Genomic DNA, 17,682 nt, shown 5'->3' on the forward strand with positions numbered 1-17,682 from the left:
TTTGGATTTTTTCTCAGGTTTTTGCCTGCCATAGAGTTCTGTTATACTCACAGACATCATTCAAACTGTTTTAGAAACTTCAGAGTGTTTACTATCCAATACAAATAATAATATGCATATATTAGCAACTGGGACTGAGGAGCAGGCAGTTTACCATGGGCACCTCTGTGCACCTTTCATCCAAGCTACTCAATACTGCCCCTGCAGCCATAAGAAGTTAAGGGATTGTAAGTAAGCATTTCACTGTAAGGTCTACTACACCTGTTGTATTCGGCGCATGTGACAAATAAACTTTGATTTGATTTGTATTACCACCATTGAGCTGTAGGCCTAAAAGGGCATCATTTTTAATCTTAATACCTTAAAACTTACTTAGGCCTGTATTTCAATACTTATATAGGCTACTGTATCAATCAATCATTCATTCGTTCAAGTCATCACACAGCATACAAGTAATTCATGATTTGAAATGCAATCAAGCATTTTAATTTTAAAATAAAGCGAGCCTTGAATAATTAGCTTAAACAATAAATATACCGTTCCATGCGAACATTTTGTATTTTCTGTAATAGAGGCTTAACAAAAAAAAACACTACAACAGACTCTCTGGTAGGCTTGTAAATTTATTTAGTGATGTTTACATCGTTCCAAATGGTCAGAAAGGTTATATTGTAATCTAACAGCACCAGTTTGCACGCATTGCCTGCTCCTTACCTTCTTTTTCTAGATCTCCAGTATTTTCTACAACTAGTCAAATTTATTCCACACATCTGACTTCCCCTTTACCTCCTGAGCAACCAGCAAACATTCCCCTGCTTCGAGTTTATTTGTTACGTCCTCTGCATCCATTTTTCTGATACAGTGTTCAGAATTTGTTATAACCAATTTGTTCATGTGATTATGATATGCTATAGGTCAGGCCCTATTGGTCACGTGCATGCGATGCTTACATGTGTCACGTAAAGAGAGCAAGGGTAGCGGGAATGTTTTTCCTAAACAAATGAGGGATTTCGGGTAACAGAACTTTTCAGTCAGAAATGGCTGTAATTATGTTGCAGCTTCAGCAACACTGTGGTGGTTGCTGCAGCAGGGAGGAGAGAAAGACAACGGGTGAAAGTCACAGTCTTTTTTAAAACACAGCAAGTCTGAGCCCGGCCCGGCCCAATCAAATAAATTGGTGGTCAGACTCCCTCTAGTCATTTGTGTGTCTTAATTATTTAATCAAACAGTGTGCTTAAAGCATCAGACAAGCTCAGTGACTATAGTTGATTTGATTAAAACACATAGGATGTGTCTATACAGGGAAAAACACACGTTTTAAAATGTTTACCAATAGATTGGTCGAAAGAACAGACGAATGGTGGTCGATCAAGATTGCTTTTAGTCGGGACAGCCCTAATACATTTTAATCTGTGTCTCAGCCTCATTAGGCTACCGTGGAATAGCCCTGTGGCAAAATATTACTTGGGTAGCATCCCAATTGGCACCCTATTCCTTATGGACCCTGGTCAAAAGTAGTGCACCATATAGGGAATGCAGCCTACTTGCTCTTTTTTCACTGAGGCTCTGACTCAGTGGTCTCCGAATCATCCAGGACAAAAGGGGAACCTGTCACCCGTTGATCCTGTTCCTGCATCGTCAAAAGGGAAAGGCAAGAGACAGGACAATGAGAGAGAACAACTATGAGTCACAATAACCTTCTTCAGAAAAAAGGCCAAAAGTAAAAAATATTACATTTTCAACTTCCGTCACAGCTAGTCAGTCGACCGAATAGTAAAAAATTATAATACGAGAAATAAAGGCACATTTATTGTAGTCCAAATCTTTCTGGGCATCACTTTCATTGCCATGGCAACACATTATGATAATCACAATCTGGATGTGTATCTGAGGGCACAGTGTTTGTGCAGAGTATACTACGCTCATCTTCCCAATGCACAAAGATACAGACCCCTCTGCAATTGAATTTACAGTTTGAAGAGATGGACTTTTCGATGGTGAGAGTGGTGACGATGTAATGCAATGCAATACAATACAATGTAATGTAACTGTCCTCTGATCTGTATAAGAATGTATTTGATGTGTTTGTGCAAACTGTTGCACCAGGTCTGATTTAGGCTAAATACAAATAAACATGACATAAACATATCTATTAGATCATCTACTGCATATGTACACTGAACAAAAAAATAAATGCAACATGTAAAGTGTTGGTCCCATGTTATATTGAGCTGAAATAAAAGATCCCAGAAATGTACCATACGCACAAATGTGCTACATCCCTGTTAGTGAGCATTTCTCCTTTACCAGGACAACAGGTGTGGCATATCAATAAACGGATTAAACAGCACGATCATTACACAGGTGCACTTGTGCTGGGGAGAATAAAAGGCCACTCTAATATCTGCAGTTTTGTCACCCACACAATGTCACAGATGTCTTAAGTTGAGGGAGCGTTCAATTGGCATGCTAACTGCAGGAATGTCAAGCAGAGCAGTTGCCAGAAAATGTTCATTTCTCTACCACAAGCCGCCTCCAACGTCATTTTAGAGAATTTGGCAGTACGTCCAACCGGCCTCACAACTGCAGACCACGTGTATGGTGTTGTATGGGTGAGCGGTTTGCTGACGTCAACATTGGGAACAGAGTACCCCATGGTAGCGGTAGGGTTATGGTATGGGCAGGCATAAGCTACGGATAATGAACACAATTGCATTTCATCGATGGCAATTTGAATGCACAGAGATACCATGACGAGGTCCTGAGGCCCATTGTCGTGCCATTCTTCCGCCGCCATCACCTCATGTTCCAGCATGATAATGCATGGCCCCATGTTGCAAGGATCTCTACACAATTCCTGGAAACTGAAAATGTCCCAGTTCTTCCATGGCCTGCATATTCACCAGACATGTCACCCTCTGAGCATGTTTGGGATGTTCTGGATTGACAGCGTGTTCCAGTTCCCGCCAAATTCCAGGAACTTCACACAGACATTGAAGAGGAGTGGGACAACACTCCACAGGCCACAATCAACAGCCTGATCAACTCTATGCGAAGGAGCTGTATCGCACTGCATTAGGCAAATGGTGGTCACACCAAATACTGACTGGTTTTCTGATCCACGCCACTACCTTATCTGTGAGGTATCTGTGACCAACAGATGCATATCTGTATTCCCAGTCATGTGAAATCCATAGATTAGGGCCTAATGAATGTATTTCAGTTGACTGATTTCCTTATATGAACTATAAATTGTTGCGTTTATATTTTTGTATTTTTGCTATCCCCTATTCAGTAGTTGACGAAATGTGGCTATTATAATATGAGCTATTTATTGTTGCCCGAAGAGTAGCTTAGAGAACAATCGATAGCTGCACCTATTCTGTTCCTGCAGGCAGACAAGGCCGAGATGAGGGCTGTAGGCCAGCGTACAGTTGTCTATAATATAGACGTATACATGTTATAGGCCTTGTTGTATGGTAGGCTACACTGATTGTACAAGGTACAGGTGACCAAAAACTGTGCAAAATATATTTGGTAGAACTTACAACAACACATGACTCAATAGTTGTTTTATAGTCTTTTTCTTTTAAAACACATTTTATACTGTAGCATGCACTGATAGCACGCACTACATTCTCCAAAGGTGGTAGGCTACTGTTTAGCCTAGGCACCAACCATTTAGCAAACACACACACCTTAAAATAGACAGCTGCAGCTGCTCACATCCTGCACTGTGGCAGGATATATACAGTAATTTACTTGTCTGACCGACCACGCACACTTCAGAGTGAGGACACTATCGCATTGTCCAAGGAGAATTTAACACCACGTTATATTATAGCGTGTTGTTCTGTATGCTTGTTAAATTATAAGGTTGTTCAGAAATCCAAATTATGAACAATTCTGTAGATGCGGTTCCGCTATAGCTATATAAAAAAAAAACAATGTGCATGCGTCACTGTATTTATGAAGAAATACCTCTATCAATTTCCGGGAATGGGAGAGGCGTGGCTTGAGAAGACCATGCAAGACGCATTGCCTTGGCCTATTTTGCTTAACAACAGAAATCATATGGAGTGAGTTTTGCATGGTTTGTTTTTCATGGAAGGGTTTCTGCATTATGAAATATTTGCACAATAACACGATTTCCCCCTAACCTTTCTGTAGGCGATCGGGCGTAGAGTAGTAGGGTCATGACAAAGTGGGCCGAACATTGCAGCTAATTACACAACCCCCTGTCGGGCTTATTAACCCAACCAAGGAAAAGCCGTTAATGTAGTCTAGGTTTGTACCGTCAACCATAATTACCTAATCCTTGAGACGACGGAGCGTTTCTTAATTTAAACAGCGAATACCCTTGCAGCCAATGGGGCATCGCGGTGAAAGCGAACGCACATTCGATGTCGGCTATAGGCTGGCTATTTGACATGGAGGAGTGAGAATTCCCCCCTAGACAGCACCCAAAAAAAGCACACAATAAACATGCTGCGTCCTACATCTGAACAACCCTTGCTGAACCCCCGCCTGCTCTTCGTCCCCACCGCCAGCCAGCTCAGCGCTATTTACGAGAAGGCAGCCCTTTGTTACAGAAAACGGATTATCCAGTCACTAAATCCATGGTACATTACAACAAAGTGAGACAACAATGCACCCTATATAGGCTACACGAGTGGACTAGACGACAAAAGTAAGGATAATATAAACCGCGCAGCTAGGGCTGCTCAACTTGTCAACATGGTTAATAGCCTACGTCATAGGAACTGACATTGCTTCCTATTTTTAAGAAAATACCCATATTAAGCAATAAACACACACAGGTATCAACAGCTGATCAACAATCTTCATGTTCAATATGCATAGAAGCCTATGTAATGAAATGGTAAACTTTGTTTACAACTAATGTCATCCATTCCCTTGCATGTTTCTTAGTTCATATTTACCGATCAAAAAGCCGGATATATAAATAAATCAAAGTTGCTATCCGATCACTTACCGTGCTTGTCATGTTTCTGCGACGCCCCAACAATCACCCACCACCAACCAGTGCAGCAACTATCCCCAGATCCACGCGCCCAGCAGTGCAGTCGAACCGAGACGACAGCATACATCTCTAGCGTTGAGTCATTCTATGCTGACCTCACTATTATTTTTCAAGTCAAAGAGAGAGGTAGATCGATGTCGTTAGAAAATAAGTGCTATCCAGTCCGAAATGGGGCACTGATCTGCAAAAATGTGGACATTATTGCGTTAGGATTGCACAAACAGCCCACATGCACACAACACACTGCTGTCATATGCGACCTTTTTTCTATCACTGTAGAACGCTCTCTCAAACGTTCTCTTTCAGCTTGTCTTGTGATCCCCTCCAGTCTGTTCGCCACACCTACTTCCACGACCATATATGGCTTTCATCTTGTATGCGAGGCGCTGTAATTTACTGGGCAAACTCTACTCAGATCCATGCGGGGAAATTCCGTCAGTCGGCTACTGATACAAAGAGGGGCCCTTATTTAAATCCCATCAATATGAAAAATGTCAGGGGCGCGCCTCGCACTAGTTCCAAGTTAGAGAGAATATGTCTGCCTACTCTCAGTATTCTCCCGCTGTTGCGCTTCAACATTATTACAGCATTATTACACAGCCATCACACCCACACACACGAGTACACTAACATCTACACTTTACAAACTGTTGAGTAAACAGTCTATCAGCAGAACCCCACAATCCAACTGCAGCTGCCTTTTTGAAGATGCATTGAGAAAAAGCAGCAAGACATCTTCGAGGTGACACTATGAGATGTCACATCTATGATCTCATACACACTGACCTCAATGAATCAGCAGGTAGACTCATTCATTCTATCAGTCATTGATAGAGAGATGCACTGAGATTTAGGAATAAAGGAATACAGCTTTCAAATGCTGCTGTTTTCTACTGTTTTCAAATGCTCCTGTATGAATGCAGACTGGCTGCACAACTGGGGTGCATAGCGAATAGCAGTGACCATGACCAAGCGTGTTCCAGCTGACAGAAAGGAGACACTGCCAGTCCCTCTGTGTCAGGGTATGCTCTGCACTCTGCTCTCTCTGCTGTACCTTAAAATAACGCTACAAAGCCTGAAAACATTCGTGCATGCTATTCGCTGCATAAGAGATATGCAAGCCAAGCTATGTGAGAGTGCGTGAGATATGTAGGATTGTGTGTGTCATGGTTTTGAATCAAAGCGATGTCCATATCATATCCACTCTTTCAATCTTTCATTGGGAGAAAGGCCTAAATGACCAAATTGATTGTAGAAGTAAGATGCAAATCTACCCTCTAAAGAGAAATTATGTTTGGCACTTGGCATAACCATTATTGGCACATGGCATATTCATTAGTGATTATTGTGATTTTGCTTTTAGGCCTACAAATGTTTGTAGGCCTATGTAGCCAAATTGTATCTATGATCTTATGCTATCCATTCATGTTTTTGGTATGTTATTTTTATATCTGAGAATTAATCAATGATATCAGGCCACACCCAGCCATGATTACAGACACCTGTGTGTCCTTTGACACTATATAAACTAGTCATCCCGCAGTGTTGGTCATTATACCCTGATGAAGACAGCTTGTCTGTACAAACGTTGGTTATTGGGTTATTAAATGATGGCATCTGAGCTCCTAGAGTGTGAGGTTCTCCTTTAAATTGTTCAAATTCGCCTAAAGAGGTGTGTGTTTTTATCGCCTCTAAATATCCATTAGCCAAACAATATATCCATCCATTGACTTAGTTATAATTGTCTGTCATTAAACTGGTCATATTTAAACTGTTAATAAAATGAAGACTATAGTCTAGTCCACTCTTCTGTGCAGGACCCGTACAGTAGCTCAGGTGTGTTATTACAGACAGATGGACACTTTCTGGCTATAGACCAGGAAGAAGGGCTGCAACAAAGAGCTGCCTGCGTATCAAAGTAAGGTAGTGGAGGTATACGCCGTATCAATTAATACGGCTAATGGAACAGATCAGAATGTTTAGCTTACAATGTTGAAAACTATTATTTATTCACATTTTGAGCGCAGCAATATGCACACAGCAGTGGTCCTGCGCGCAAACGTTCCAAAACGCAATTTGCGGGAAAACGCCGTTCTAAAATGCTCACCACACATGCGAGCGGTTTCAAGAACTGAGATGGACATATCCGTTAGAAATGTATAAAGAGGGGAATTCTAAAGATGCAACAACTATCATGGGTTGCTAATATGACTAGGATAATGCCTTTGGCTGCTCGACAATGAAAGAAAATTGATTTGAAAACCAATAGAACAGGAGAGCCATATGAGGAAATCTTTATACAATAATTTCCTCTGGGTTTCTATGTTGGGATTTTGGCTATAGGCTACTTTGAAGCAAGGTAAGACCTGCTTCATAATATGAAGTAAAACGTCCAGCTTTCAAGCAATTAAGGTTCAGTAAAAATATGGTGATGTTGCTAATGATAGGCCTAACCGTCTTCTGGTAGATGGAAAAACTTTCACAAAACTAACTAGCTACAAAGTAGCCTATGCCTGCACCTGGCAGAATGATAGCATTAATATTTGCATCAATCCAGTGGCCATTTGTTTTGCAAACGCCATCTCATGTGGTCTACAGAAACATGCTAACCAAACAGTGCTAGGCGACGTACAGTTAAATTAAAGGGTAACTACACAAAAAAATCGAATTTTCTTAGATTTTTACCCAGACCTCAAAAAGTGTTCTCCTGATGTGGTTTAAGCATTGTTGTGGACTTAGAACATCCACTTTGGTTGTTTTTCTATTTAAAAAGTTTGACTTTGAGAGCGAAAACCTGGAAAAGAAATTGGTACAAATCTGAAACCTGTGAATTTCTGACTCAGTTGACAGTCTCATTTATCTATTTCAATAATTGGCATACTATTAGCCTACATGCATAGTAGACTACAGCTTGGGTTGGCCTGACTGTGAAAGACCAATAGGCCTATGGGATTCATAATTTTAGGTCCTTCAGAGTGTATTGCTAGGTTTCCATCCAATTGATGACAGCTTTTCATGTGAATACTCTAGAATTTGCATAAAGAAAATATGAGCATTTTCCCATCAGTGGTGTTTCCACCAAATTGACGTTTTGCCGATAAAAATCACTGCATGATATGCATCGATCATCATGTCACCAGAATAAGACCATCGATATTTATTGGAAAGGAGAATCAAGATCACAGTACTTTCACCACCCCGTTTAGTTCATAACTTATTTAATCTGTAGGCTAATAAACTACATGGTTTCCCGAGTTCACCAGCGACCACGCACCATATAATCGCGCGACTCCAAGTTTACTTAGATATGATGGTTATTATATCGATATTTGCGCATAAAGGCCTTTCCACTGCCATTTCTCTCATAATACATTTTACCGACACAAAAAGATCCCACCACGCCGAACAAACAAAGTATCGGTAGGCATTTATAAAATTGTACCGAAACTTCCAGTTCCCAACACAGCTGTCGTGATTTTTTTGTTTTTATACACTATGACTTTACTTTCATAAAAACTGCGGAAGTCAAACAGATCGCCTTCGCAGGGCGGGCCGTTTTGGAAATGTTAGGCAAATTACACCCACCCGCTTCTCCAGGCACAACTAGGGAGGTGCACAAGGCTACACATCATCGTGCAGCAACTCTTGGCATCCGAGCTATATCGAACCACGCGAATCTGTATCTAGCCTAGACTACTGCATAGAAATTCTAGATCCATCAGCAGGACCTCCATGAAGATTCATTGAGATGTGTTTTTTAGATGCAACCATTGTCGCTGACATATGCAGCAGGGAGGGGACAATAACGATGAATACTGAATCTTATATTGACACCCTGGCTTTTTTTTTTTTAACCATAGAGCAGTTTAAAAACATGAATAAGTTGTTACATTACTACACACACGAATAAAAGCAAAGTAGGTTATACGTTACCTTGTAGGCTAGTATGCATCGCTGACACAATTTCTAGTTGGCATTTTCTCTCTCTTCAGAAACAGAAAACTTTTTTTCTGCTTTTCGAAGCGTCACTTCCTACTCTTGCTGCTGAAATCATTGCATGATTGTGAACGTAACTATAGCAAATGCTGTATTGTGAGTTGTTGCGATGCCAACTAAACTACGCTAATCTCTTCAAGTATTGCGACAGAGATAAAAAAATAAATAAACAAAGAATATCTACAATTTATGAGAAACCATGGCGCATACCATTTCAATACATTTAACGATACCCTACTGTAGGTGACGCAAATGCTCAATCGCAAAGAGTAGAGGAAAAGAAAGTGTCAACCACAACACCTCCGTTCTGCCAGCAAGAATAAGCAAGACCTAGCACGAATAGTCCCTGAGCTCGGCGATTTCCCTTCAAAATAAAAGTAATATAATTGTCATAATTATTAACATTTTATGAGGAAATGATAGCAGACTTGAATTTTGTTTAACAATATAAAAAAAGGAAATAAGGTCAACGCCTTTACAGAACAAATAATATTATAGCATTGGCATTATTGTTACAGCATTAAAATGAATGATTACTAGAGTTATCATGGTAACAGCAGTAAAACAATTAAAACACATTATTTTTAATGCAACTATTAATAATAATAGTACTAACAATATTAATAATATTGTTACAATTATAAAATACACTTTAGAAAACACTTAAATCCCATTGTTAATTAGCCCATTCATATTGGACGATGTTCACTAGGTTTTTCATATTGGACAGGCATACAGTGCCTTCAGAAAGTATTCATACTTAAAAAAAAAAATGTATTTCACCTTTATTTAACCAGGTAGGCTAGTTGAGAACAAGTTCTCATTTACAGCTGCGACCTGGCCAAGATAAAGCAAAGCAGTGCGACACAAACAACAACACAGAGTTACACATGGAATAAACAAACATGCAGTCAATAATACAATAGAAAAAGTATATATACAGTGTGTGCAAATGAGGTAGGATAAGGGAGGTAAGGCAATAAATAGGCCATAGTGGCGAAATTATTACAATATAGCAATTAAACACTGGAGTGATAGATGTGCAGAAGATGAGTGTACAAGTAGAGATGCTGGGGTGCAAAGGAGAAAAATAAATAACAGCATGGGGGATGAGGTAGTTGGATGGGCTATTTACAGATGGGCTATGTACAGGTGCAGTGATCTGTGAGCTGCTCTGACAGCTGGTGCTTAAAGTTAGTGAGGGAGATATGAGTCTCCAGCTTCAGTGATTTTTGCAGTTCGCTCCAGTCATTGGCAGCAGAGAACTGGAAGGAAAGGCGGTCAAAGGAGGAATTGGCTTTGGGGGTGACCAGTGAGATATACCTGCTGGAGCGCATGCTACGGGTGGGTGCTGCTATGGTGACCAGTCAGCTGAGATAAGGCGGGGCTTTACCTAGCAAAGACTTATAGATGACCTGGAGCCAGTGGGTTTGGCGACGAATATGAAGCGAGGGCCAGCCAACGAGAGCATACAGGTCGCAGTGGTGGGTAGTATATGGGGCTTTGGTGACAAAACGGATGGCACTGTGATAGACTGCATCCAATTTGCTGAGTAGTGTTGGAGGCTATTTTGTAAATGACATCGCCGAAGTCAAGGATCGGTAGGATGGTCAGTTTTACGAGGGTATGTTTGGCAGCATGAGTGAAGGAGGCTTTGTTGCGAAATAGGAAGCTAATTCTAGATTTCATTTTGGATTGGAGATGCTTAATGTGAGTCTGGAAGGAGAGTTTACAGTCTAACCAGATACCTAGGTATTTGTAGTTGTCCACATATTCTAAGTCAGAACCGTCCAGAGTAGTGATGCTGGATGGGCAGGCAGGTGTGGGCAGCGATCGGTTGAAGAGCATGCATTTAGTTTCACTTGCATTTAAGAGCAGTTGGCCAAGGAAGGAGAGTTGTATGGCATTGAAGCTCGTCTGGAGGTTAGTTAACACAGTGTCCAAAGAAGGGCCAGAAGTATACAGAATGCTGTCGTCTGCATAGAGGCGGATCAGAGAATCACCAGCAGCAAGAGCAACATCATTGATGTATACAGAGAAAAGAGTCGGCCCGAGAATTGAACCCTGTTCCAACCCCATAGAGACTGCCAGAGGTCCGGACAACGGGCCCTCCGATTTGACACACTGAACTCTGTCTGAGAAGTAGTTGGTGAACCAGGCGAGGCAGTCATTTGAGAAACCAAGGCTGTTGAGTCTGCCGATAAGAATGTGGTGATTGACAGAGTCGAAAGCCTTGACTAATACAGCTGCAGAGTATTGTCTCTTATCGATGGTGGTTATGATATCGTTTAGGACCTTGAGCGTGGCTGAGGTGCACCCATGACCAGCTCGGAAACCAGATTGCATAGCGGAGAAGGTACGGTGGGATTCGAAATGGTCGGTGATCTGTTTGTTAACTTGACGTTGTGCTACAGCCTGAATTCAAAAATGATTAAATATACTTTTTTCTCACCTAACTACACACAATGCCGTATAATGACAAAGTGAAAACATGTTTTTAGACATTTTTGCACATTTATTGAACATGAAATATCTAATTCTAAAATAAGTATTCACATGTTATGACATGAATCACCTTTGGCAGCGATTATGGCTGTGAGTCTTACTGTGTAAGTCTCTAAGATCTTTGCACACATGGATTGTATAATATTTGCACATTATTCTTTTTAATATTCTTCAAGCTCTGTCAAGTTGTTTGTTGATCATCGCTAGAAAGACATTTTCAAGTCTTGCCATAGATTTTTAAGTCAAAACTGTAACTAGGAACATTCAATGTCATTCAATGTCATCTTGGTTAGCAACTCCAGTGTAAATTTGGCCTTGTGTTTTAGGTTATTGTTCTGCTGAAAGGTGAATGTGTCTCCCAGTGTCTGTTGGAAAGCATTCTGACCCAGGTTTTCCCTGTGCTTAGCTCTATTCCATTGATTTTTATCCTAAAAAACTCCCCAGTCCAAGCATACCCATAACATGATGCAGCCACCACCATGCTTAAAAATATGACGAGTGGTTCTCAGTGATGTGTTTGTTCACACCCTCATCTGTTTCACCTATCTTTGTGCTTGTCTCCACCCCCCTACAGGTGTCGCCCATCTTCCTCATTATCCCCAGTGTATTATACCTGTGTTCTCTGTTTGTCTGTTGCCAGTTTGTGTTGTCTTGTCAGGTCTTACCAGCATGTTTTCCCGTCTCCCTGTTTTCTCAAGTTCTGTTTCCTAGTTCCCCGGTTCTGACCATTCTGCCTGCCCTGACCCCGAGCCTGCCTGCCGTTCTGTACCTGTCTGACTCTGACCCGTTTACGAACCTCTGCCTGTCCTGACTCCGACCCTGCCTGCTGTTCTGTACCTTATTGACTCTGCCCTGGATTACGGACATCTGCCTGCCTTTGACCTGTCTTTTGCCTGCCCCCTGTTTGGGTCAATAAACATCTGTGACTCTAGCTGTCTGCATCTGGGTCTTATCCTGAGTTCTGATAGTGTTGTGTAGGATTTGCCCCAAACATAATGCTTAGTATTCAGGATATAAAGTACATTTATTTGCCATTTTTTTGGCAGTTTTGCTTTAGTGCCTTATTATAAACAGGATGCGTGTTTTGGAATATTTTTATTCTGTGAAGTAACTACAATGTTGTTGATCCATCCACATTTTTCTCTTATCACAGCCATTAAACTCTGTAACTGTTTTAAAGATACCATTGGCCTCATGGTGAAATCCCTGAGTGTTTCCTTCCTCTCTGGTAATTGAGTTAGGAAGGATGTCAGTATCTTTGTAGTGACTGGGTGTATTGATACACCACCCAAAGTGTAATTAATAACTTCACCATGCTCTAACGGATATTCAATGTTAGCTTTTTATATTATTTTTACCCATCTACCAATAGGTGCCCTTCTTTGCGAGGCATTGGAAAACCTCCCTGGTCTTGGCAGTTGCATCTGTGTTTGAAGTTCACTGCTCGACTGTGGGACCTTACAGATAGATTTAGGCTATGTGTGGGGTACAGAGATGAGCGACACACCACCGTAACATTTTAGAGAACATTGCTGCAGAAGCGAACTCCTTCCTCTGCTACTCTTTCGTCAGCATGAAGCTACAATACATCGACTTTTCCATGGAAGCTGTGAAGCGGGTTGTAGCCTATTGCGTGATTGTGTTCATGAGTCTGTTATTAAAGGATGTGAAACAATGTGTATGTTTACAGCTTTTCATTAAATCATTTATGGCTATAAATATTGTATATACATTACTTCATATGCTCCTGAGTGGCACAGCAGTCGAAGGCACTGCATCTTAGTGCTTGAGGCCTCACTACAGACCCTGGTTTGAATCCAGGCTGTATCACAACCGACTGTGATTGGGAGTCCCATAGGGTGGAGCACAATTGGCCCAGTGTTGTCTGGGTTTTGCCGGTGTAGGCTGTCATTGTAAATAAGAATTTGTTCTTAACTGACTTGCCTACTTAAATAAAAGTAAAAAATATATGGGCAGAGTATTGTATATATAGCCTACAGAAATTGGTTCAGTTATGGCCTAAAATAGAGATGAGGTAGTCATTAAAAAATGATTTCTTTACTCCTGATCTTATTTATGCATGCCATAACAAAGAGGTTTAATACTTATTTTCTCAAGACATTTCATCTTTTCAATTGTAATTCATTTGTAAATATTTCTAAAGGCTATACAAATAAATAAAGAGAGTCACACACTATATACTCTCTTCTCTGTATACATCAATGATGTCGCTCTTGCTGCTGGTGAGTCTGATCCACCTCTACGCAGACGACACCATTCTGTATACTTCTGGCCCTTCTTTGGACACTGTGTTAACAACCCTCCAGACGAGCTTCAATGCCATACAACTCTCCTTCCGTGGCCTCCAACTGCTCTTAAATACAAGTAAAACTAAARGCATGCTKTTCAACCGATCYCTGCCTGCACCTGCCCGCCSGTCCAGCATCACTACTCTGGACGGTTCTGACTTAGAATATGTGGACAACTACAAATACCTAGGTGTCTGGTTAGACTGTAAACTCTCCTTCCAGACTCATATCAAACATCTCCAATCCAAAGTTAAATCTATAATTGGCTTCCAATTTCGCAACAAACTTCACTCATGCTGCCAAACATACCGTCTAAAACTGACCATCCTACCGATCCTCGACTTCGGCGATGTCATTTACAAAATAGTCTCCAATACCCTACTCAATAAATTGGATGCAGTCTATAACAGTGCCATCCGTTTTGTCACCAAAGCCCCATATACTACCCACCACTGAGACCTGTACGCTCTCGTTGGCTGGCCCTCGCTTCATACTCGTCGCCAAACCCACTGGCTCCAGGTCATCTACAAGACCCTGCTAGGTAAAGTCCCCCCTATCTCAGCTCGCTGGTCACCATAGCAGCACCCACCTGTAGCACGCGCTCCAGCAGGTATATCTCTCTGGTCACCCCCAAAACCAATTCCTCCTTTGGCCGCCTCTCCTTCCAGTTCTCTGCTGCCAATGACTGGAACGAACTACAAAAATCTCTCAAACTGAAAACACTTATCTCCCTCACTAGCTTTAAGCACCAGCTGTCAGAGCAGCTCACAGATTACTGCACCTGTACATAGCCCATCTATAATTTAGCCCAAACAACTACCTCTTCTCCTACTGTATTTATTTATTTAGCTCCTTTGCACCCCATTATTTCTATTTCTACTTTGCACATTCTTCCACTGCAAATCTACCATTCCAGTGTTTTACTTGCTATTGTCACGGCCGTCGTAAGAAGTAGACCAAAGCGCAGAGTGATGAGCGTACATATTCCTTTTATTAGGTGGTGATGACGCCGACAAACCAATAAACAATCCAAAACACCCGTGAAGCTTAAGGCTAAGTGCCACAAACAAAGTTAACTTCCCACAAAGAAAGGAGGGAAAAGGGCTACCTAAGTATGGTTCCCAGTCAGAGACAACGATAGACAGCTGTCCCTGATTGAGAACCATACCAGGCCAAAACATAGAAATACAAAATCATAGAAAAACAAAACATAGAATGCCCACCCCAAATCACACCCTGACCAAACCAAATAGAGACATAAAAAGGCTCTCTAAGGTCACGGCGTGACAGCTATATTGTATTTACTTCGCCACCATGGCCTTTTTTTGCCTTTACCTCCCTTATCTCACCTCATTTGCTCACATTGTATATAGACTTATTTTTCTACTTTATTATTGACTGTATGTTTGTTTAACTCCATGTGTAACTCTGTGTTGTTGTATGTGTCGAACTGCTTTGCTTTATCTTGGCCAGGTCGCAATTGTAAATGAGAACTTGTTCTCAACTTGCCTACCTGGTTAAATAAAGGTGAAATAAATAAATATACAAGCTCCCAGTAATTTATTGGGTAAACCACCAACGTTTTGGCATAACTGTGCTTCTTTTATTTATTTATTTTATTTTTTATTTTACCAGGTAAGTTGACTGAGAACACGTTCTCATTTGCAGCAACGACCTGGGGAATAGTTACAGGGGAGAGGAGGGGGATGAATGAGCCAATTGTAAACTGGGGATTATTAGGTGACCGTGATGGTTGAGGGCCAGATTGGGAATTTAGCCAGGACACCGGGGTTAACACCCCTACTCTTACGATAAGTGCCATGGGATCTTTAATGACCTCAGAGAGTCAGGACACCCGTTTAACGTCCCATCCGAAAGACGGCACCCTACACAGAGCAGTGTCCCCAATCACTGCCCTGGGGCATTGGGATCTTTGTTTAGACCAGAGGAAAGAGTGCCTCCTACTGGCCCTCCAACACCACTTCCAGCAGCACCTGGTCTCCCATCCAGGGACTGACCAGGACCAACCCTGCTTAGCTTCAGAAGCAAGCCAGCAGTGGTATGCAGGGTGGTATGCTGCTGGCGACCCTGCTTCTTCAAGATAATGTTATGAATGCTTGAACCAGGTTATATAGACAGTGCAATTAGCGCAACCAAAAAAGTCTCAAAACATAATTCCACTTTTACATTATGGGATGTTGTGAGTAGGCCAATGACACAAAATCTAAATTGAATACATTTTAAATTCAGGCTGTAACACAACAAAAAGTGGGAAAAGTAATGTGGTGTGAATACTTTCTGAAGGCACTGTATTGCAGTGTAACACAATTTCCTGTAGCCTACATTGAGTCGCAGTAAAAGCGGAGTCCGTTCTTTCCAAATCCACAGAGTTTCCACCCAGAGGAACGTCACTGCTCATTCTGCAGCCCTTAAAGAGTGGCCTATCAGCCTAGATCCAATCCGTTTTTCATATTGGACACCAAAAGTACACTACCGTTTAAAAGTTTGGGGTCACTTAGAAATGTCCTTGTTTTTGAAAGAAAAGCACATTTTTTGTCCATTAAAATAACATCAAATTGATCAGAAATACAGTGTAGACATTGTTAATGGCACATTGTGTTAGCTAATCCAAGTTAATCATTTTAAAAAGCAAATTGATCATTAGAAAACCCTTTTGCAATTATGTTAGCACAGCCTCTTCACTGTTGACGTTGAGACTGGTGTTTTGCAGGTACTATTTAATGAAGCTGCCAGTTGAGGACTTGTGAGGCATCTGTTTCTCAAACTAGACACTCTAATGTACTTGTCCTCTTGCTCAGTTGTGCACCAGGGCCTCCCACTCCTCTTTCTTTTCTGGTTAGAGACAGTTTGCCCGGTTCCAGGGGAGATATGATTGCCCGGTAATCAAAACCCACAAATGCTAATGCTCCAGATACTCAACTAGTATAAAGAAGGCCAGTTTTATTTCTTTAAATCAGGACAACAGTTTTCAGCTGTGCTAACATAATTTAAAAAGGGTTTTCTAATGATCAATTAGCCTTTTAAAATGATAAACTTGGATTAGCTAACACAACGTGCCATTGGAACACAGGAGTGATGGTTGTTGATAATGGGCCTCTGTACGCCTATGTAAATATACCATTAAAAATCTGCTATTTCCAGCTACAGTAGTCAGGGGCATTAATATGGAGTTGGTCCCCCCCTCTGCTGCTATAACAGTCTCCACTCTTCTGGGAAGGCTTTCCACTAGATGTTGGAACATTGATGCAGGGACAGCAGCATTAGTGAGGTCGGGCACTGATGTTGGGGGATTAGGCCTGGCTTGCAGTCGGCGTTCCAATTCATCCCAAAGGTGTCCGATGGGGTTGAGGTCAATCGGACACCTTTGCAGGCCAGTCAAGTTCTTCCACACCAATCTAGACAAACCATTTCTGTATGGACCTCGCGCAGGGGCATTGCAATTCTGAAACAGGAAAGGGCCTTCCCCAAACTGTTGTCACAAAGTTGGAAGCATAGAATTGTCTAAAATGTCAAAGTATGCTATAGCATTAAGATGTCCCTTTACTGGAACTAAGGGGCCTAGCCTGAACCATGAAAAACAGCCACAGACCTTTATTCCACCTCCACCAAACTTTACAGTTGGCACTATGCATTGGGGCAGGTAGCGTTTTCCTGGCATCCGCCAAACCAAGATTCATACGTCGGACTGTAAGATGGTGAGGCGTGATTCATCATTCCAGAGAACGTGTTTCCACTGCTCCAGAGTCCAATGGAGTCCAACTCCAGCCAACGCTTGGCATTGCGCATGGTGATCTTAGGCTTGTGTGC

At 41.6% G+C, this 17,682-nt stretch overlaps 1 protein-coding gene across 1 annotated transcript in view; it reads right to left on the reverse strand.

Annotated features, from left to right (window-relative positions):
• Positions 1 to 5,370, reverse strand: part of mideasb (mitotic deacetylase associated SANT domain protein b) — a 30,698-nt gene extending 25,328 nt beyond the window's left edge. Inside the window, exon 1 of the mRNA XM_070445094.1 lies at positions 4,997 to 5,370. The gene's annotated coding sequence lies outside the window, so the exon portion shown is untranslated. The remainder of the gene's footprint in view (positions 1 to 4,996) is intronic.
• Positions 5,371 to 17,682: the final 12,312 nt, after the last annotated feature.

The sequence above is a fragment of the Salvelinus sp. IW2-2015 genome, linkage group LG9 (genome assembly GCF_002910315.2).
Source record: "Salvelinus sp. IW2-2015 linkage group LG9, ASM291031v2, whole genome shotgun sequence".
NCBI lineage: Eukaryota > Metazoa > Chordata > Actinopteri > Salmoniformes > Salmonidae > Salvelinus > Salvelinus sp. IW2-2015.